The sequence below is a fragment of the Oncorhynchus tshawytscha genome, unplaced genomic scaffold (assembly GCF_018296145.1).
Source record: "Oncorhynchus tshawytscha isolate Ot180627B unplaced genomic scaffold, Otsh_v2.0 Un_contig_795_pilon_pilon, whole genome shotgun sequence".
Classification (NCBI taxonomy): domain Eukaryota; kingdom Metazoa; phylum Chordata; class Actinopteri; order Salmoniformes; family Salmonidae; genus Oncorhynchus; species Oncorhynchus tshawytscha.
Genome location: NW_024608929.1, coordinates 68,819 through 91,343, shown reverse-complemented (window position 1 = coordinate 91,343; position 22,525 = coordinate 68,819). Strand labels below are relative to the sequence as shown.

General features: G+C 41.2%; 15 non-coding genes across 15 annotated transcripts; all 15 read right to left on the bottom strand.

The window, feature by feature from the left end:
- Nucleotides 1-885: 885 nt before the first annotated feature.
- trnan-guu lies at nt 886-959 on the bottom strand. Its single transcript has one exon. It is a non-coding gene; the product is annotated as a tRNA-Asn (tRNA).
- A 1,099-nt stretch (nt 960-2,058) lies between these two features.
- Nucleotides 2,059-2,132, bottom strand: trnan-guu. The gene has a single exon. It is a non-coding gene; the product is annotated as a tRNA-Asn (tRNA).
- Nucleotides 2,133-3,235: 1,103 nt separating this feature from the next.
- On the bottom strand, nt 3,236-3,309 carry trnan-guu. The gene has a single exon. It is a non-coding gene; the product is annotated as a tRNA-Asn (tRNA).
- Nucleotides 3,310-6,807: 3,498 nt separating this feature from the next.
- trnan-guu lies at nt 6,808-6,881 on the bottom strand. The gene has a single exon. It is a non-coding gene; the product is annotated as a tRNA-Asn (tRNA).
- A 1,104-nt stretch (nt 6,882-7,985) lies between these two features.
- trnan-guu lies at nt 7,986-8,059 on the bottom strand. Its single transcript has one exon. It is a non-coding gene; the product is annotated as a tRNA-Asn (tRNA).
- A 2,281-nt stretch (nt 8,060-10,340) lies between these two features.
- Nucleotides 10,341-10,414, bottom strand: trnan-guu. Its single transcript has one exon. It is a non-coding gene; the product is annotated as a tRNA-Asn (tRNA).
- Nucleotides 10,415-11,516: 1,102 nt separating this feature from the next.
- trnan-guu lies at nt 11,517-11,590 on the bottom strand. The gene has a single exon. It is a non-coding gene; the product is annotated as a tRNA-Asn (tRNA).
- A 1,104-nt stretch (nt 11,591-12,694) lies between these two features.
- trnan-guu lies at nt 12,695-12,768 on the bottom strand. Its single transcript has one exon. It is a non-coding gene; the product is annotated as a tRNA-Asn (tRNA).
- Nucleotides 12,769-13,870: 1,102 nt separating this feature from the next.
- Nucleotides 13,871-13,944, bottom strand: trnan-guu. Its single transcript has one exon. It is a non-coding gene; the product is annotated as a tRNA-Asn (tRNA).
- A 1,104-nt stretch (nt 13,945-15,048) lies between these two features.
- trnan-guu lies at nt 15,049-15,122 on the bottom strand. Its single transcript has one exon. It is a non-coding gene; the product is annotated as a tRNA-Asn (tRNA).
- Nucleotides 15,123-16,226: 1,104 nt separating this feature from the next.
- Nucleotides 16,227-16,300, bottom strand: trnan-guu. Its single transcript has one exon. It is a non-coding gene; the product is annotated as a tRNA-Asn (tRNA).
- Nucleotides 16,301-17,404: 1,104 nt separating this feature from the next.
- Nucleotides 17,405-17,478, bottom strand: trnan-guu. Its single transcript has one exon. It is a non-coding gene; the product is annotated as a tRNA-Asn (tRNA).
- Nucleotides 17,479-19,643: 2,165 nt separating this feature from the next.
- Nucleotides 19,644-19,717, bottom strand: trnan-guu. The gene has a single exon. It is a non-coding gene; the product is annotated as a tRNA-Asn (tRNA).
- A 1,086-nt stretch (nt 19,718-20,803) lies between these two features.
- On the bottom strand, nt 20,804-20,877 carry trnan-guu. Its single transcript has one exon. It is a non-coding gene; the product is annotated as a tRNA-Asn (tRNA).
- Nucleotides 20,878-21,980: 1,103 nt separating this feature from the next.
- Nucleotides 21,981-22,054, bottom strand: trnan-guu. The gene has a single exon. It is a non-coding gene; the product is annotated as a tRNA-Asn (tRNA).
- Nucleotides 22,055-22,525: the final 471 nt, after the last annotated feature.

The following is a 22,525-nucleotide window of genomic DNA, read 5'->3' as shown; positions in this document are numbered from 1 at the left end:
TCAGTGCAACATTATATTAAAAGGCATCTGGCATGATTAAATACAGCCACAATCACAAATATATTCTGATAAATATATATTTTAAACAACTGCATTTTTACAAATGTAATATATAATCGCCAAGCCCATTCAAAATAATTAGGGGACTGACTCCAGAAGAATGATGTAGTAGCGAGTCACTTTGGCGTATAGGCATACATATACACACAAACACACACACACTGAACCAACATTGTCCTTCTCGCGAGATAAATATAAATGCTAAGGTTTTTCATGCCAGATTGACATCATTTACATTGTCATACTAGCCAGATTAATAAGAATAAATGATATGTTCCTTGGAGAACACAGAATGATCAAGCTATTGAGTAACAGAAGATCAGAGACCATTGACAGCCATTTTACCAGTAGGTATAGTAACTTGTCATCTTTCATGTTCAACAACACACCAATCACATGTGACAACAGGAAACACAGCAGGTCAAAAGCAAGCTTACTGTAAGTCCAGGAAGGTCTTCCATATCGCTAGAAATGGAAAGACAGCATCCCTGGGTGGGCTCAAATCACCAATTTTTAAATTAAGAGTCTAACGCGCCAACAAATTGCACCAAAGAGACTTGTGGTTATACTGACCCTCAGCAGGCCATAGTCTCGTGGAAGCTCACAACAAGTCAGGAAGGGTCAGTTCACATCTCTACAATCTGAAAAATGTCATCCCTGGGTGGTGTCGAAGCTCCAAACTTGAGATTGACAGTCAAACAAGCTAACTGTTTGATTGCACTTGAGAGGCTTGTGTTGGCATTGACCCTCAGCAGGCCAAAAGAACTGGGAATTTCATTAGAGGTCCAGGATGTCACATCCACATCATGGAGCACAACACACTGTCGTCCCTGGGTGGGCTCGAACCACCAACCTTTAGATTAACAGTCTAACGCGCTAACCAATTGCGCCACAGAGACTTGTGGTGTATATGACCCTGACGCTTGATCGCTGGCCGTCCGTGCTCTCTTCCAACTGAACATGGAGTTTACGAAACAACAACACATTGTTCCAATGGTTGTGTTACCTTGCATCGAAAGTGCAGCAACATTTTCAAGGAAGTAGCCCTGTAGTTATCTAATGTTTGTTTGCTTTTTGAATGGCCTTAAAAGGGCAAAAATGTAGCGCAATGTTCGTCAGTGCAACATTATATTAAAAGGCATCTGGCATGATTAAATACAGCCACAATCACAAATATATTCTGATAAATATATATTTTAAACAACTGCATTTTTACAAATGTAATATATAATCGCCAAGCCCATTCAAAATAATTAGGGGACTGACTCCGGAAGAATGATGTAGTAGCGAGTCACTTTCATGGCGTATAGGCATACATATACACACAAACACACACACACTGAACCAACATTGTCCTTCTCGCGAGATAAATATAAATGCTAAGGTTTTTCATGCCAGATTGACATCATTTACATTGTCATACTAGCCAGATTAATAAGAATAAATGATATGTTCCTTGGAGAACACAGAATGATCAAGCTATTGAGTAACAGAAGATCAGAGACCATTGACAGCCATTTTACCAGTAGGTATAGTAACTTGTCATCTTTCATGTTCAACAACACACCAATCACATGTGACAACAGGAAACACAGCAGGTCAAAAGCAAGCAAAAGTCCAGGAAGGTCTTCCATATCGCTAGAAACGGAAAGACCGCATCCCTGGGTGGGCTCAAATCACCAATTTTTAAATTAAGAGTCTAACGCGCCAACAAATTGCACCAAAGAGACTTGTGGTTATACTGACCCTCAGCAGGCCATAGTCTCGTGGAAGCTCACAACAAGTCAGGAAGGGTCAGTTCACATCTCTACAATCTGAAAAATGTCATCCCTGGGTGGTGTCGAAGCTCCAAACTTGAGATTGACAGTCAAACAAGCAAACTGTTTGATTGCACTTGAGAGGCTTGTGTTGGCATTGACCCTCAGCAGGCCAAAAGAACTGGGAATTTCATTAGAGGTCCAGGATGTCACATCCACATCATGGAGCACAACACACTGTCGTCCCTGGGTGGGCTCGAACCACCAACCTTTAGATTAACAGTCTAACGCGCTAACCAATTGCGCCACAGAGACTTGTGGTGTATATGACCCTGACGCTTGATCGCTGGCCGTCCGTGCTCTCTTCCAACTGAACATGGAGTTTACGAAACAACAACACATTGTTCCAATGGTTGTGTTACCTTGCATCGAAAGTGCAGCAACATTTTCAAGGAAGTAGCCCTGTAGTTATCTAATGTTTGTTTGCTTTTTGAATGGCCTTAAAAGGGCAAAAATGTAGCGCAACGTTCGTCAGTGCAACATTATATTAAAAGGCATCTGGCAGGATTAAATTCAGCCACAATCACAAATATATTCTGATAAATATATATTTTAAACAACTGCATTGTTACAAATGTAACATATAATCGCCAAGCCCATTCAAAATAATTAGGGGACTGACTCCGGAAGAATGATGTAGTAGCGAGTCACTTTCATGGCGTATAGGCATACATATACACACAAACACACACACACTGAACCAACATTGTCCTTCTCGCGAGATAAATATAAATGCTAAGGTTTTCATGCCAGATTGACATCATTTACATTGTCATACTAGCCAGATTAATAAGAATAAATGATATGTTCCTTGGAGAACACAGAATGATCAAGCTATTGAGTAACAGAAGATCAGAGACCATTGACAGCCATTTTACCAGTAGGTATAGTAACTTGTCATCTTTCATGTTCAACAACACACCAATCACATGTGACAACAGGAAACACAGCAGGTCAAAAAGCAAGCTTACTGTAAGGCCAGGAAGGTCTTCCATATCCTAGAAACGGAAAGACAGCATCCCTGGGTGGGCTCAAATCACCAATTTTTAAATTAAGAGTCTAACGCGCCAACAAATTGCACCAAAGAGACTTGTGGTTATACTGACCCTCAGCAGGCCATAGTCTCGTGGAAGCTCACAACAAGTCAGGAAGGGTCAGTTCACATCTCTACAATCTGAAAAATGTCATCCCTGGGTGGTGTCGAAGCTCCAAACTTGAGATTGACAGTCAAACAAGCAAACTGTTTGATTGCACTTGAGAGGCTTGTGTTGGCATTGACCCTCAGCAGGCCAAAAGAACTGGGAATTTCATTAGAGGTCCAGGATGTCACATCCACATCATGGAGCACAACACACTGTCGTCCCTGGGTGGGCTCAAACCACCAACCTTTAGATTAACAGTCTAACGCGCTAACCAATTGCGCCACAGAGACTTGTGGTGTATATGACCCTGACGCTTGATCGCTGGCCGTCCGTGCTCTCTTCCAACTGAACATGGAGTTTACGAAACAACAACACATTGTTCCAATGGTTGTGTTACCTTGCATCGAAAGTGCAGCAACATTTTCAAGGAAGTAGCCCTGTAGCTATCTAATGTTTGTTTGCTTTTTGAATGGCCTTAAAGGGCAAAAATGTAGCGCAACGTTCGTCAGTGCAACATTATATTAAAAGGCATCTGGCAGGATTAATTTCAGCCACAATCACAAATATATTCTGATAAATATATATTTTAAACAACTGCATTTTTACAAATGTAATATATAATCGCCAAGCCCATTCAAAATAATTAGGGGACTGACTCCGGAAGAATGATGTCGTAGCGAGTCACTTTCATGGCGTATAGGCATACATATACACACAAACACACACACACTGAACCAACATTGTCCTTCTCGCGAGATAAATATAAATGCTAAGGTTTTTCATGCCAGATTGACATCATTTACATTGTCATACTAGCCAGATTAATAAGAATAAATGATATGTTCCTTGGAGAACACAGAATGATCAAGCTATTGAGTAACAGAAGATCAGAGACCATTGACAGCCATTTTACCAGTAGGTATAGTAACTTGTCATCTTTCATGTTCAACAACACACCAATCACATGTGACAACAGGAAACACAGCAGGTCAAAAGCAAGCTTACTGTAAGGCCAGGAAGGTCTTCCATATCCCTAGAAACGGAAAGACAGCATCCCTGGGTGGGCTCAAATCACCAATTTTTAAATTAAGAGTCTAACGCGCCAACAAATTACACCAAAGAGACTTGTGGTTATACTGAACCTCAGCAGGCCATAGTCTCGTGGAAGCTCACAACAAGTCAGGAAGGGTCAGTTCACATCTCTACAATCTGAAAAATGTCATCCCTGGGTGGTGTCGAAACACCAAACTTAAGATTGACAGTCAAACAAGCTAACTGTTTGATTGCACTTGAGAGGCTTGTGTTGGCATTGAGCCTCAGCAGGCCAAAAGAGCTGTGAATTTCATTAGAGGTCCAGGATGTCACAACCACATCATGGATTACAACACACTGTCGTCCCTGGGTGGGATCAAACCACCAACCTTTAGATTAACAGTCTAATGCACTAACCAATTGCGCCACAGAGACTTGTGGTGTATGTGACCCTGACGCTTGATCGCTGGCCGTCCGTGCTCTCTTCCAACTGAACATGGAGTTTACGAAACAACAACACATTGTTCCAATGGTTGTGTTACCTTGCATCGAAAGTGCAGCAACATTTTCAAGGAAGTAGCCCTGTAGTTATCTAATGTTTGTTTGCTTTTTGAATGGCCTTAAAAGGGCAAAAATGTAGCGCAATGTTCGTCAGTGCAACATTATATTAAAAGGCATCTGGCATGATTAAATACAGCCACAATCACAAATATATTCTGATAAATATATATTTTAAACAACTGCATTTTTACAAATGTAATATATAATCGCCAAGCCCATTCAAAATAATTAGGGGACTGACTCCGGAAGAATGATGTAGTAGCGAGTCACTTTCATGGCGTATAGGCATACATATACACACAAACACACACACACTGAACCAACATTGTCCTTCTCAACTGGAGATAAATATAAATGCTAAGGTTTTTCATGCCAGATTGACATCATTTACATTGTCATACCAGCCAGATTAATAAGAATAAATGATATGTTCCTTGGAGAACACAGAATGATCAAGCTATTGAGTAACAGAAGATCACAGACCATTGACAGCCATTTTACCAGTAGGTATAGTAACTTGTCATCTTTCATGTTCAACAACACACCAATCACATGTGACAACAGGAAACACAGCAGGTCAAAAGCAAGCTTACTGTAAGTCCAGGAAGGTCTTCCATATCGCTCGAAACGGAAAGACAGCATCCCTGGGTGGGCTCAAATCACCAATTTTTAAATTAAGAGTCTAACGCGCCAACAAATTGCACCAAAGAGACTTGTGGTTATACTGACCCTCAGCAGGCCATAGTCTCGTGGAAGCTCACAACATGCCAGGAAGGGTCAGTTCACATCTCTACAATCTGAAAAATGTCATCCCTGGGTGGTGTCGAAACACCAAATTTAAGATTGACAGTCAAACAAGCTAACTGTTTGATTGCACTTGAGAGGCTTGTGTTGGCATTGACCCTCAGCAGGCCAAAAGAACTGGGAATTTCATTAGAGGTCCAGGATGTCACATCCACATCATGGAGCACAACACACTGTCGTCCCTGGGTGGGCTCGAACCACCAAAGCTTTAGATTATCAGTTCACTGGTCACGATGGCAACCCATTGCGTACAGAGACTCCAGCAGGTGTATCTCACTGACATCCTGAAGCCAACACCTCATTTGGCCGTGCTTTCTTCCAGTACTCTGGAGTTTACTGGAACAACAAAACATTGTTGAAGTGGTTGTTTTATCTCCCTCACCAACTTGCAAACATTTTCTGAAGCTAAGTAGCTGCTGCTGTACATAGTCTATTGTTTAGCCCACCCATTTTCACCTACCTCAAATCCCCATACTGTTTTTATTTATTTACTTGCTCTTTGCACACAATATCTCTAAACATGACCATCTGATCAAATTATCACAATCAGTGTTAATCTGCAAAATTATATTATTAAACAACTCATTTTTGCAAATTGTATATAGAATCCCCCCATTCAAAATAATTGACTTGTTAATTGTTTATTCCATGAAACTCTGTAGTTGTCTGCTCACACTGCTATGCTTTATCTTGGCCAGGTCCTCCTTGCACGCAGTTGCAAATGAGAACTTGTTCTCCAACATTGTCCTACCTGGATAAATATAAATGCTAAGAAATTTCAAAAGATTGACATCATTTAAAATTGTCATACCAGCCAGATTAATAAGAATAAATGATATGTTCCTTGGAGAACACAGAATGATCAAGCTATTGAGTAACAGAAGATCAGAGACCATTGACAGCCATTTTACCAGTAGGTATAGTAACTTGTCATCTTTCATGTTCAACATCACACCAATCACATGTGACAACAGGAAACACAGCAGGTCAAAAGCAAGCTTACTGTAAGTCCAGGAAGGTCTTCCATATCGCTCGAAACGGAAAGACAGCATTCCTGGGTGGGCTCAAATCACCAATTTTTAAATTAAGAGTCTAACGGGCCAACAAATTGCACCAAAGAGACTTGTGGTTATACTGACCCTCAGCAGGCCATAGTCTCGTGGAAGCTCACAACATGCCAGGAAGGGTCAGTTCACATCTCTACAATCTGAAAAATGTCATCCCTGGGTGGTGTCGAAACACCAAACTTAAGATTGACAGTCAAACAAGCTAACTGTTTGATTGCACTTGAGAGGCTTGTGTTGGCATTGACCCTCAGCAGGCCAAAAGAAATGGGAATTTCATTAGAGGTCCAGGATGTCACATCCACATCATGGAGCACAACACACTGTCGTCCCTGGGTGGGCTCAAACCACCAACCTTTAGATTAACAGTCTAACGCGCTAACCAATTGCGCCACAGAGACTTATAGTGCATGTGACCCTGACGCTTGATCGCTGGCCGTCCGTGCTCTCTTCCAACTGAACATGGAGTTTACGAAACAACAACACATTGTTCCAATGGTTGTGTTACCTTGCATCGAAAGTGCAGCAACATTTTCAAGGAAGTAGCCCTGTAGTTATCTAATGTTTGTTTGCTTTTTGAATGGCCTTAAAAGGGCAAAAATGTAGCGCAACGTTCGTCAGTGCAACGTCATATTAAAAGGCATCTGGCAGGATTAAATTCAGCCACAATCACAAATATATTCTGATAAATATATATTTTAAACAACTGCATTTTTACAAATGTAATATATAATCGCCAAGCCCATTCAAAATAATTAGGGGACTGACTCCGGAAGAATGATGTAGTAGCGAGTCACTTTCATGGCGTATAGGCATACATATACACACAAACACACACACACTGAACCAACATTGTCCTTCTCGCGAGATAAATATAAATGCTAAGGTTTTTCATGCCAGATTGACATCATTTACATTGTCATACCAGCCAGATTAATAAGAATAAATTATATGTTCCTTGGAGAACACAGAATGATCAAGCTATTGAGTAACAGAAGATCACAGACCATTGACAGCCATTTTACCAGTAGGTATAGTAACTTGTCATCTTTCATGTTCAACCACACACCAATCACATGTGACAACAGGAAACACAGCAGGTCAAAAGCAAGCTTACTGTAAGTCCAGGAAGGTCTTCCATATCGCTCGAAACGGAAAGACAGCATCCCTTGGTGGGCTCAAATCACCAATTTTTAAATTAAGAGTCTAACGGGCCAACAAATTGCACCAAAGAGACTTGTGGTTATACTGACCCTCAGCAGGCCATAGTCTCGTGGAAGCTCACAACATGCCAGGAAGGGTCAGTTCACATCTCTACAATCTGAAAAATGTCATCCCTGGGTGGTGTCGAAACACCAAACTTAAGATTGACAGTCAAACAAGCTAACTGTTTGATTGCACTTGAGAGGCTTGTGTTGGCATTGACCCTCAGCAGGCCAAAAGAACTGGGAATTTCATTAGAGGTCCAGGATGTCACATCCACATCATGGAGCACAACACACTGTCGTCCCTGGGTGGGCTCGAACCACCAACCTTTAGATTAACAGTCTAACGCGCTAACCAATTGCGCCACAGAGACTTATAGTGCATGTGACCCTGACGCTTGATCGCTGGCCGTCCGTGCTCTCTTCCAACTGAACATGGAGTTTACGAAACAACAACACATTGTTCCAATGGTTGTGTTACCTTGCATCGAAAGTGCAGCAACATTTTCAAGGAAGTAGCCCTGTAGTTATCTCATGTTTGTTTGCTTTTTGAATGGCCTTAAAAGGGCAAAAATGTTGCGCAATGTTCGTCAGTGCAACGTCATATTAAAAGGCATCTGGCAGGATTAAATTCAGCCACAATCACAAATATATTCTGATAAATATATATTTTAAACAACTGCATTTTTACAAATGTAATATATAATCGCCAAGCCCATTCAAAATAATTAGGGGACTGACTCCGGAAGAATGATGTAGTAGCGAGTCACTTTCATGGCGTATAGGCATACATATACACACAAACACACACACACTGAACCAACATTGTCCTTCTCGCGAGATAAATATAAATGCTAAGGTTTTTCATGCCAGATTGACATCATTTACATTGTCATACCAGCCAGATTAATAAGAATAAATGATATGTTCCTTGGAGAACACAGAATGATCAAGCTATTGAGTAACAGAAGATCACAGACCATTGACAGCCATTTTACCAGTAGGTATAGTAACTTGTCATCTTTCATGTTCAACAACACACCAATCACATGTGACAACAGGAAACACAGCAGGTCAAAAGCAAGCTTACTGTAAGTCCAGGAAGGTCTTCCATATCGCTCGAAACGGAAAGACAGCATCCCTGGGTGGGCTCAAATCACCAATTTTTAAATTAAGAGTCTAACGCGCCAACAAATTGCACCAAAGAGACTTGTGGTTATACTGACCCTCAGCAGGCCATAGTCTCGTGGAAGCTCACAACATGCCAGGAAGGGTCAGTTCACATCTCTACAATCTGAAAAATGTCATCCCTGGGTGGTGTCGAAACACCAAACTTAAGATTGACAGTCAAACAAGCTAACTGTTTGATTGCACTTGAGAGGCTTGTGTTGGCATTGACCCTCAGCAGGCAAAAGAAATGGGAATTTCATTAGAGGTCCAGGATGTCACATCCACATCATGGAGCACAAAATACTGTCGTCCCTGGGTGGGATCGAACCACCAACCTTTAGATTAACAGTCTAACGCGCTAACCAATTTCGCCACAGAGACTTGTAGTGTATGTGACCCTGACGCTTGATCGCTGGCCGTCCGTGCTCTCTTCCAACTGAACATGGAGTTTACGAAACAACAACACATTGTTCCAATGGTTGTGTTACCTTGCATCGAAAGTGCAGCAACATTTTCAAGGAAGTAGCCCTGTAGTTATCTAATGTTTGTTTGCTTTTTGAATGGCCTTAAAAGGGCAAAAATGTAGCGCAATGTTCGTCAGTGCAACATTATATTAAAAGGCATCTGGCAGGATTAAATTCAGCCACAATCACAAATATATTCTGATAAATATATATTTTAAACAACTGCATTTTTACAAATGTAATATATAATCGCCAAGCCCATTCAAAATAATTAGGGGACTGACTCCGGAAGAATGATGTAGTAGCGAGTCACTTTCATGGCGTATAGGCATACATATACACACAAACACACACACACTGAACCAACATTGTCCTTCTCGCGAGATAAATATAAATGCTAAGGTTTTTCATGCCAGATTGACATCATTTACATTGTCATACCAGCCAGATTAATAAGAATAAATGATATGTTCCTTGGAGAACACAGAATGATCAAGCTATTGAGTAACAGAAGATCACAGACCATTGACAGCCATTTTACCAGTAGGTATAGTAACTTGTCATCTTTCATGTTCAACAACACACCAATCACATGTGACAACAGGAAACACAGCAGGTCAAAAGCAAGCTTACTGTAAGTCCAGGAAGGTCTTCCATATCGCTCGAAACGGAAAGACAGCATCCCTGGGTGGGCTCAAATCACCAATTTTTAAATTAAGAGTCTAACGCGCCAACAAATTGCACCAAAGAGACTTGTGGTTATACTGACCCTCAGCAGGCCATAGTCTCGTGGAAGCTCACAACATGCCAGGAAGGGACAGTTCACATCTCTACAATCTGAAAAATGTCATCCCTGGGTGGTGTTGAAACACCAAACTTAAGATTGACAGTCAAACAAGCTAACTGTTTGATTGCACTTGAGAGGCTTGTGTTGGCATTGACCCTCAGTAGGCCAAAAGAACTGGGATTTTCATTAGAGGTCCTGGATGTCACATCCACATCATGGAGCACAACACACTGTCGTCCCTGGGTGGGCTCGAACCACCAACCTTTAGATTAACAGTCTAACGCGCTAACCAATTGCGCCACAGAGACCTGTGGTGTATATGACCCTGACGCTTGATCGCTGGCCGTCCGTGCTCTCTTCCAACTGAACATGGAGTTTACGAAACAACAACACATTGTTCCAATGGTTGTGTTACCTTGCATCGAAAGTGCAGCAACATTTTCAAGGAAGTAGCCCTGTAGTTATCTAATGTTTGTTTGCTTTTTGAATGGCCTTAAAAGGGCAAAAATGTAGTGCAATGTTCGTCAGTGCAACATTATATTAAAAGGCATCTGGCAGGATTAAATTCAGCCACAATCACAAATATATTCTGATAAATATATATTTTAAACAACTGCATTTTTACAAATGTAATATATAATCGCCAAGCCCATTCAAAATAATTAGGGGACTGACTCCGGAAGAATGATGTAGTAGCGAGTCACTTTCATGGCGTATAGGCATACATATACACACAAACACACACACACTGAACCAACATTGTCCTTCTCGCGAGATAAATATAAATGCTAAGGTTTTTCATGCCAGATTGACATCATTTACATTGTCATACCAGCCAGATTAATAAGAATAAATGATATGTTCCTTGGAGAACACAGAATGATCAAGCTATTGAGTAACAGAAGATCACAGACCATTGACAGCCATTTTACCAGTAGGTATAGTAACTTGTCATCTTTCATGTTCAACAACACACCAATCACATGTGACAACAGGAAACACAGCAGGTCAAAAGCAAGCTTACTGTAAGTCCAGGAAGGTCTTCCATATCGCTCGAAACGGAAAGACAGCATCCCTGGGTGGGCTCAAATCACCAATTTTTAAATTAAGAGTCTAACGCCAACAAATTGCACCAAAGAGACTTGTGGTTATACTGACCCTCAGCAGGCCATAGTCTCGTGGAAGCTCACAACATGCCAGGAAGGGTCAGTTCACATCTCTACAATCTGAAAAATGTCATCCCTGGGTGGTGTCGAAACACCAAACTTAAGATTGACAGTCAAACAAGCTAACTGTTTGATTGCACTTGAGAGGCTTGTGTTGGCATTGACCCTCAGCAGGCCAAAAGAACTGGGAATTTCATTAGAGGTCCAGGATGTCACATCCACATCATGGAGCACAACACACTGTCGTCCCTGGGTGGGCTCGAACCACCAACCTTTAGATTAACAGTCTAACGCGCTAACCAATTGCGCCACAGAGACTTGTGGTGTATATGACCCTGACGCTTGATCGCTGGCCGTCCGTGCTCTCTTCCAACTGAACATGGAGTTTACGAAACAACAACACATTGTTCCAATGGTTGTGTTACCTTGCATCGAAAGTGCAGCAACATTTTCAAGGAAGTAGCCCTGTAGTTATCTAATGTTTGTTTGCTTTTTGAATGGCCTTAAAAGGGCAAAAATGTAGCGCAATGTTCGTCAGTGCAACATTATATTAAAAGGCATCTGGCAGGATTAAATTCAGCCACAATCACAAATATATTCTGATAAATATATATTTTAAACAACTGCATTTTTACAAATGTAATATATAATCGCCAAGCCCATTCAAAATAATTAGGGGACTGACTCCGGAAGAATGATGTAGTAGCGAGTCACTTTCATGGCGTATAGGCATACATATACACACAAACACACACACACTGAACCAACATTGTCCTTCTCGCGAGATAAATATAAATGCTAAGGTTTTTCATGCCAGATTGACATCATTTACATTGTCATACCAGCCAGATTAATAAGAATAAATGATATGTTCCTTGGAGAACACAGAATGATCAAGCTATTGAGTAACAGAAGATCACAGACCATTGACAGCCATTTTACCAGTAGGTATAGTAACTTGTCATCTTTCATGTTCAACAACACACCAATCACATGTGACAACAGGAAACACAGCAGGTCAAAAGCAAGCTTACTGTAAGTCCAGGAAGGTCTTCCATATCGCTCGAAACGGAAAGACAGCATCCCTGGGTGGGCTCAAATCACCAATTTTTAAATTAAGAGTCTAACGCGCCAACAAATTGCACCAAAGAGACTTGTGGTTATACTGACCCTCAGCAGGCCATAGTCTCGTGGAAGCTCACAACATGCCAGGAAGGGTCAGTTCACATCTCTACAATCTGAAAAATGTCATCCCTGGGTGGTGTCGAAACACCAAACTTAAGATTGACAGTCAAACAAGCTAACTGTTTGATTGCACTTGAGAGGCTTGTGTTGGCATTGACCCTCAGCAGGCCAAAAGAACTGGGAATTTCATTAGAGGTCCAGGATGTCACATCCACATCATGGAGCACAACACACTGTCGTCCCTGGGTGGGCTCGAACCACCAACCTTTAGATTAACAGTCTAACGCGCTAACCAATTGCGCCACAGAGACTTGTGGTGTATATGACCCTGACGCTTGATCGCTGGCCGTCCGTGCTCTCTTCCAACTGAACATGGAGTTTACGAAACAACAACACATTGTTCCAATGGTTGTGTTACCTTGCATCGAAAGTGCAGCAACATTTTCAAGGAAGTAGCCCTGTAGTTATCTAATGTTTGTTTGCTTTTTGAATGGCCTTAAAAGGGCAAAAATGTAGCGCAATGTTCGTCAGTGCAACATTATATTAAAAGGCATCTGGCAGGATTAAATTCAGCCACAATCACAAATATATTCTGATAAATATATATTTTAAACAACTGCATTTTTACAAATGTAATATATAATCGCCAAGCCCATTCAAAATAATTAGGGGACTGACTCCGGAAGAATGATGTAGTAGCGAGTCACTTTCATGGCGTATAGGCATACATATACACACAAACACACACACACTGAACCAACATTGTCCTTCTCGAGATAAATATAAATGCTAAGGTTTTTCATGCCAGATTGACATCATTTACATTGTCATACCAGCCAGATTAATAAGAATAAATGATATGTTCCTTGGAGAACACAGAATGATCAAGCTATTGAGTAACAGAAGATCACAGACCATTGACAGCCATTTTACCAGTAGGTATAGTAACTTGTCATCTTTCATGTTCAACAACACACCAATCACATGTGACAACAGGAAACACAGCAGGTCAAAAGCAAGCTTACTGTAAGTCCAGGAAGGTCTTCCATATCGCTCGAAACGGAAAGACAGCATCCCTGGGTGGGCTCAAATCACCAATTTTTAAATTAAGAGTCTAACGCGCCAACAAATTGCACCAAAGAGACTTGTGGTTATACTGACCCTCAGCAGGCCATAGTCTCGTGGAAGCTCACAACATGCCAGGAAGGGTCAGTTCACATCTCTACAATCTGAAAAATGTCATCCCTGGGTGGTGTCGAAACACCAAACTTAAGATTGACAGTCAAACAAGCTAACTGTTTGATTGCACTTGAGAGGCTTGTGTTGGCATTGACCCTCAGCAGGCCAAAAGAACTGGGAATTTCATTAGAGGTCCAGGATGTCACATCCACATCATGGAGCACAACACACTGTCGTCCCTGGGTGGGCTCGAACCACCAACCTTTAGATTAACAGTCTAACGCGCTAACCAATTGCGCCACAGAGACTTGTGGTGTATATGACCCTGACGCTTGATCGCTGGCCGTCCGTGCTCTCTTCCAACTGAACATGGAGTTTACGAAACAACAACACATTGTTCCAATGGTTGTGTTACCTTGCATCGAAAGTGCAGCAACATTTTCAAGGAAGTAGCCCTGTAGTTATCTAATGTTTGTTTGCTTTTTGAATGGCCTTAAAAGGGCAAAAATGTAGCGCAACGTTCGTCAGTGCAACATTATATTAAAAGGCATCTGGCAGGATTAAATTCAGCCACAATCACAAATATATTCTGATAAATATATATTTTAAACAACTGCATTTTTACAAATGTAATATATAATCGCCAAGCCCATTCAAAATAATTAGGGGACTGACTCCGGAAGAATGATGTAGTAGCGAGTCACTTTCATGGCGTATAGGCATACATATACACACAAACACACACACACTGAACCAACATTGTCCTTCTCGCGAGATAAATATAAATGCTAAGGTTTTTCATGCCAGATTGACATCATTTACATTGTCATACCAGCCAGATTAATAAGAATAAATGATATGTTCCTTGGAGAACACAGAATGATCAAGCTATTGAGTAACAGAAGATCACAGACCATTGACAGCCATTTTACCAGTAGGTATAGTAACTTGTCATCTTTCATGTTCAACAACACACCAATCACATGTGACAACAGGAAACACAGCAGGTCAAAAGCAAGCTTACTGTAAGTCCAGGAAGGTCTTCCATATCGCTCGAAACGGAAAGACAGCATCCCTGGGTGGGCTCAAATCACCAATTTTTAAATTAAGAGTCTAACGCGCCAACAAATTGCACCAAAGAGACTTGTGGTTATACTGACCCTCAGCAGGCCATAGTCTCGTGGAAGCTCACAACATGCCAGGAAGGGTCAGTTCACATCTCTACAATCTGAAAAATGTCATCCCTGGGTGGTGTCGAAACACCAAACTTAAGATTGACAGTCAAACAAGCTAACTGTTTGATTGCACTTGAGAGGCTTGTGTTGGCATTGACCCTCAGCAGGCCAAAAGAACTGGGAATTTCATTAGAGGTCCAGGATGTCACATCCACATCATGGAGCACAACACACTGTCGTCCCTGGGTGGGCTCGAACCACCAACCTTTAGATTAACAGTCTAACGCGCTAACCAATTGCGCCACAGAGACTTGTGGTGTATATGACCCTGACGCTTGATCGCTGGCCGTCCGTGCTCTCTTCCAACTGAACATGGAGTTTACGAAACAACAACACATTGTTCCAATGGTTGTGTTACCTTGCATCGAAAGTGCAGCAACATTTTCAAGGAAGTAGCCCTGTAGTTATCTAATGTTTGTTTGCTTTTTGAATGGCCTTAAAAGGGCAAAAATGTAGCGCAATGTTCGTCAGTGCAACATTATATTAAAAGGCATCTGGCAGGATTAAATTCAGCCACAATCACAAATATATTCTGATAAATATATATTTTAAACAACTGCATTTTTACAAATGTAATATATAATCGCCAAGCCCATTCAAAATAATTAGGGGACTGACTCCGGAAGAATGATGTAGTAGCGAGTCACTTTCATGGCGTATAGGCATACATATACACACAAACACACACACACTGAACCAACATTGTCCTTCTCGCGAGATAAATATAAATGCTAAGGTTTTTCATGCCAGATTGACATCATTTACATTGTCATACCAGCCAGATTAATAAGAATAAATGATATGTTCCTTGGAGAACACAGAATGATCAAGCTATTGAGTAACAGAAGATCACAGACCATTGACAGCCATTTTACCAGTAGGTATAGTAACTTGTCATCTTTCATGTTCAACAACACACCAATCACATGTGACAACAGGAAACACAGCAGGTCAAAAGCAAGCTTACTGTAAGTCCAGGAAGGTCTTCCATATCGCTCGAAACGGAAAGACAGCATCCCTGGGTGGGCTCAAATCACCAATTTTTAAATTAAGAGTCTAACGCGCCAACAAATTGCACCAAAGAGACTTGTGGTTATACTGACCCTCAGCAGGCCATAGTCTCGTGGAAGCTCACAACATGCCAGGAAGGGTCAGTTCACATCTCTACAATCTGAAAAATGTCATCCCTGGGTGGTGTCGAAACACCAAACTTAAGATTGACAGTCAAACAAGCTAACTGTTTGATTGCACTTGAGAGGCTTGTGTTGGCATTGAGCCTCAGCAGGCCAAAAGAGCTGGGAATTTCATTAGAGGTCCAGGATGTCACATCCACATCATGGAGCACAACACACTGTCGTCCCTGGGTGGGCTCGAACCACCAACCTTTAGATTAACAGTCTAACGCGCTAACCAATTGCACCACAGAGACTTGTGGTGTATGTGACCCTGACGCTTGATCGCTGGCCGTCCGTGCTCTCTTCCAACTGAACATGGAGTTTACGAAACAACAACACATTGTTCCAATGGTTGTGTTACCTTGCATCGAAAGTGCAGCAACATTTTCAAGGAAGTAGCCCTGTAGTTATCTAATGTTTGTTTGCTTTTTGAATGGCCTTAAAAGGGCAAAAATGTAGCGCAATGTTCGTCAGTGCAACATTATATTAAAAGGCATCTGGCAGGATTAAATTCAGCCACAATCACAAATATATTCTGATAAATATATATTTTAAACAACTGCATTTTTACAAATGTAATATATAATCGCCAAGCCCATTCAAAATAATTAGGGGACTGACTCCGGAAGAATGATGTAGTAGCGAGTCACTTTCATGGCGTATAGGCATACATATACACACAAACACACACACACTGAACCAACATTGTCCTTCTCGCGAGATAAATATAAATGCTAAGGTTTTTCATGCCAGATTGACATCATTTACATTGTCATACCAGCCAGATTAATAAGAATAAATGATATGTTCCTTGGAGAACACAGAATGATCAAGCTATTGAGTAACAGAAGATCACAGACCATTGACAGCCATTTTACCAGTAGGTATAGTAACTTGTCATCTTTCATGTTCAACAACACACCAATCACATGTGACAACAGGAAACACAGCAGGTCAAAAGCAAGCTTACTGTAAGTCCAGGAAGGTCTTCCATATCGCTAGAAACGGAAAGACAGCATCCCTGGGTGGGCTCAAATCACCAATTTTTAAATTAAGAGTCTAACGGGCCAACAAATTGCACCAAAGAGACTTGTGGTTATACTGACCCTCAGCAGGCCATAGTCTCGTGGAAGCTCACAACATGCCAGGAAGGGTCAGTTCACATCTCTACAATCTGAAAAATGTCATCCCTGGGTGGTGTCGAAACACCAAACTTAAGATTGACAGTCAAACAAGCTAACTGTTTGATTGCACTTGAGAGGCTTGTGTTGGCATTGACCCTCAGCAGGCCAAAAGAACTGGGAATTTCATTAGAGGTCCAGGATGTCACATCCACATCATGGAGCACAACACACTGTCGTCCCTGGGTGGGCTCGAACCACCAACCTTTAGATTAACAGTCTAACGCGCTAACCAATTGCGCCACAGAGACTTATAGTGCATGTGACCCTGACGCTTGATCGCTGGCCGTCCGTGCTCTCTTCCAACTGAACATGGAGTTTACGAAACAACAACACATTGTTCCAATGGTTGTGTTACCTTGCATCGAAAGTGCAGCAACATTTTCAAGGAAGTAGCCCTGTAGTTATCTAATGTTTGTTTGCTTTTTGAATGGCCTTAAAAGGGCAAAAATGTAGCGCAACGTTCGTCAGTGCAACATTATATTAAAAGGCATCTGGCAGGATTAAATTCAGCCACAATCACAAATATATTCTGATAAATATATATTTTAAACAACTGCATTTTTACAAATGTAATATATAATCGCCAAGCCCATTCAAAATAATTAGGGGACTGACTCCGGAAGAATGATGTAGTAGCGAGTCACTTTCATGGCGTATAGGCATACATATACACACAAACACACACACACACTGAACCAACATTGTCCTTCTCGCGAGATAAATATAAATGCTAAGGTTTTTCATGCCAGATTGACATCATTTACATTGTCATACTAGCCAGATTAATAAGAATAAATGATATGTTCCTTGGAGAACACAGAATGATCAAGCTATTGAGTAACAGAAGATCAGAGACCATTGACAGCCATTTTACCAGTAGGTATAGTAACTTGTCATCTTTCATGTTCAACAACACACCAATCACATGTGACAACAGGAAACACAGCAGGTCAAAAGCAAGCTTACTGTAAGTCCAGGAAGGTCTTCCATATCGCTAGAAACGGAAAGACAGCATCCCTGGGTGGGCTCAAATCACCAATTTTTAAATTAAGAGTCAAACGCGCCAACAAATTGCACCAAAGAGACTTGTGGTTATACTGACCCTCAGCAGGCCATAGTCTCGTGGAAGCTCACAACAAGTCAGGAAGGGTCAGTTCACATCTCTACAATCTGAAAAATGTCATCCCTGGGTGGTGTCGAAACACCAAACTTAAGATTGACAGTCAAACAAGCTAACTGTTTGATTGCACTTGAGAGGCTTGTGTTGGCATTGACCCTCAGCAGGCCAAAAGAACTCCATCTCATGGAGCACAACTGAACCATTTAGATTAACAGTCTAGTTTGCGCCACAGAGACTTATAGTGCATGTGACCCTGAATCAACTGATGGAGTTTACGAAACAACAACACATTGTTCCAATGGTTGTGTTACCTTGCATCGAAAGTGCAGCAACATTTTCAAAGTAGCCCTGTAGTTATCTAATGTTTGTTTGCTTTTTGAATGGCCTTAAAAGGGCAAAAATGTAGCGCAATGTTCGTCAGTGCAACATTATATTAAAAGGCATCTGGCAGGATTAAATTCAGCCACAATCACAAATATATTCTGATAAATATATATTTTAAACAACTGCATTTTTACAAATGTAATATATAATCGCCAAGCCCTTTCAAAATAATTAGGGGACTGACTCGGAAGAATGATGTAGTAGCGAGTCACTTTCATGGCGTATAGGCATACATATACACACAAACACACACACACTGAACCAACATTGTCCTTCTCACGAGATAAATATAAATGCTAAGGTTTTTCATGCCAGATTGACATCATTTACATTGTCATACTAGCCAGATTAATAAGAATAAATGATATGTTCCTTGGAGAACACAGAATGATCAAGCTATTGAGTAACAGAAGATCAGAGACCATTGACAGCCATTTTACCAGTAGGTATAGTAACTTGTCATCTTTCATGTTCAACAACACACCAATCACATGTGACAACAGGAAACACAGCAGGTCAAAAGCAAGCTTACTGTAAGTCCAGGAAGGTCTTCCATATCGCTAGAAACGGAAAGACAGCATCCCTGGGTGGGCTCAAATCACCAATTTTTAAATTAAGAGTCTAACGCGCCAACAAATTGCACCAAAGAGACTTGTGGTTATACTGACCCTCAGCAGGCCATAGTCTCGTGGAAGCTCACAACAAGTCAGGAAGGGTCAGTTCACATCTCTACAATCTGAAAAATGTCATCCCTGGGTGGTGTCGAAACACCAAACTTGAGATTGACAGTCAAACAAGCTAACTGTTTGATTGCACTTGAGAGGCTTGTGTTGGCATTGACCCTCAGAACTGGGAATTTCATTAGAGGTCCAGGATGTCACATCCACATCATGGAGCACAACACACTGTCGTCCCTGGGTGGGCTCAAACCACCAACCTTTAGATTAACAGTCTAACGCGCTAACCAATTGCGCCACAGAGACTTATAGTGTATATGACCCTGACGCTTGATCGCTGGCCGTCCGTGCTCTCTTCCAACTGAACATGGAGTTTACGAAACAACAACACATTGTTCCAATGGTTGTGTTACCTTGCATCGAAAGTGCAGCAACATTTTCAAGGAAGTAGCCCTGTAGTTATCTAATGTTTGTTTGCTTTTTGAATGGCCTTAAAAGGGCAAAAATGTAGCGCAACGTTCGTCAGTGCAACATTATATTAAAAGGCATCTGGCAGGATTAAATTCAGCCACAATCACAAATATATTCTGATAAATATATATTTTAAACAACTGCATTTTTACAAATGTAATATATAATCGCCAAGCCCATTCAAAATAATTAGGGGACTGACTCCGGAAGAATGATGTAGTAGCGAGTCACTTTCATGGCGTATAGGCATACATATACACACAAACACACACACACTGAACCAACATTGTCCTTCTCGCAGATAAATATAAATGCTAAGGTTTTTCATGCCAGATTGACATCATTTACATTGTCATACTAGCCAGATTAATAAGAATAAATGATATGTTCCTTGGAGAACACAGAATGATCAAGCTATTGAGTAACAGAAGATCAGAGACCATTGACAGCCATTTTACCAGTAGGTATAGTAACTTGTCATCTTTCATGTTCAACAACACACCAATCACATGTGACAACAGGAAACACAGCAGGTCAAAAGCAAGCTTACTGTAAGTCCAGGAAGGTCTTCCATATCGCTAGAAACGGAAAGACAGCATCCCTGTGGGCTCAAATCAAAAAATTAAGAGTCTAACGGCCAACAAATTGCACCAAAGAGACTTGTGGTTATACTGACCCTCAGCAGGCCATAGTCTCGTGGAAGCTCCAACAAGGGAAGGGTCAGTTCACATCTCTACAATCTGAAAAATGTCATCCCTGGGTGGGCTCAAACACCAAACTTAAGATTGACAGTCAAACAAGCTAACTGTTTGATTGCACTTGAGAGGCTTGTGTTGGCATTGACCCTCAGCAGGCCAAAAGAACTGGGAATTTCATTAGAGGTCCAATGTCACATCCACATCATGGAGCACAACACACTGTCGTCCCTGGGTGGGCTCGAACCACCAACCTTTAGATTAACAGTCTAACGCGCTAACCAATTGCGCCACAGAGACTTATAGTGCATGTGACCCTGACGCTTGAGCTGGCCATCCGTGCTCTCTTCCAACTGAACATGGAGTTTACAAAACAACAACACATTGTTCCAATGGTTGTGTTACCTTGCATCGAAAGTGCAGCAACATTTTCAAGGAAGTAGCCCTGTAGTTATCTAATGTTTGTTTGCTTTTGAATGGCCTTAAAAGGGCAAAAATGTAGCGCAATGTTCGTCAGTGCAACATTATATTAAAAGGCATCTGGCAGGATTAAATTCAGCCACAATCACAAATATATTCTGATAAATATATATTTTAAACAACTGCATTTTTACAAATGTAATATATAATCGCCAAGCCCATTCAAAATAATTAGGGGACTGACTCCGGAAGAATGATGTAGTAGCGAGTCACTTTCATGGCGTATAGGCATACATATACACACAAACACACACACACACTGAACCAACATTGTCCTTCTCGCGAGATAAATATAAATGCTAAGGTTTTTCATGCCAGATTGACATCATTTACATTGTCATACTAGCCAGATTAATAAGAATAAATGATATGTTCCTTGGAGAACACAGAATGATCAAGCTATTGAGTAACAGAAGATCAGAGACCATTGACAGCCATTTTACCAGTAGGTATAGTAACTTGTCATCTTTCATGTTCAACAACACACCAATCACATGTGACAACAGGAAACACAGCAGGTCAAAAGCAAGCTTACTGTAAGTCCAGGAAGGTCTTCCATATCGCTAGAAACGGAAAGACAGCATCCCTGGGTGGGCTCAAATCACCAATTTTTAAATTAAGAGTCAAACGGGCCAACAAATTGCACCAAAGAGACTTGTGGTTATACTGACCCTCAGCAGGCCATAGTCTCGTGGAAGCTCACAACATGCCAGGAAGGGTCAGTTCACATCTCTACAATCTGAAAAATGTCATCCCTGGGTGGTGTCGAAACACCAAACTTAAGATTGACAGTCAAACAAGCTAACTGTTTGATTGCACTTGAGAGGCTTGTGTTGGCATTGACCCTCAGCAGGCCAAAAGAACTGGGAATTTCATTAGAGGTCCAGGATGTCACATCCACATCATGGAGCACAACACACTGTCGTCCCTGGGTGGGCTCGAACCACCAACCTTTAGATTAACAGTCTAACGCGCTAACCAATTGCGCCACAGAGACTTATAGTGCATGTGACCCTGACGCTTGATCGCTGGCCGTCCGTGCTCTCTTCCAACTGAACATGGAGTTTACGAAACAACAACACATTGTTCCAATGGTTGTGTTACCTTGCATCGAAAGTGCAGCAACATTTTCAAGGAAGTAGCCCTGTAGTTATCTAATGTTTGTTTGCTTTTTGAATGGCCTTAAAAGGGCAAAAATGTAGCGCAATGTTCGTCAGTGCAACATTATATTAAAAGGCATCTGGCAGGATTAAATTCAGCCACAATCACAAATATATTCTGATAAATATATATTTTAAACAACTGCATTTTTACAAATGTAATATATAATCGCCAAGCCCATTCAAAATAATTAGGGGACTGACTCCGGAAGAATGATGTAGTAGCGAGTCACTTTCATGGCGTATAGGCATACATATACACACAAACACACACACACTGAACCAACATTGTCCTTCTCGCGAGATAA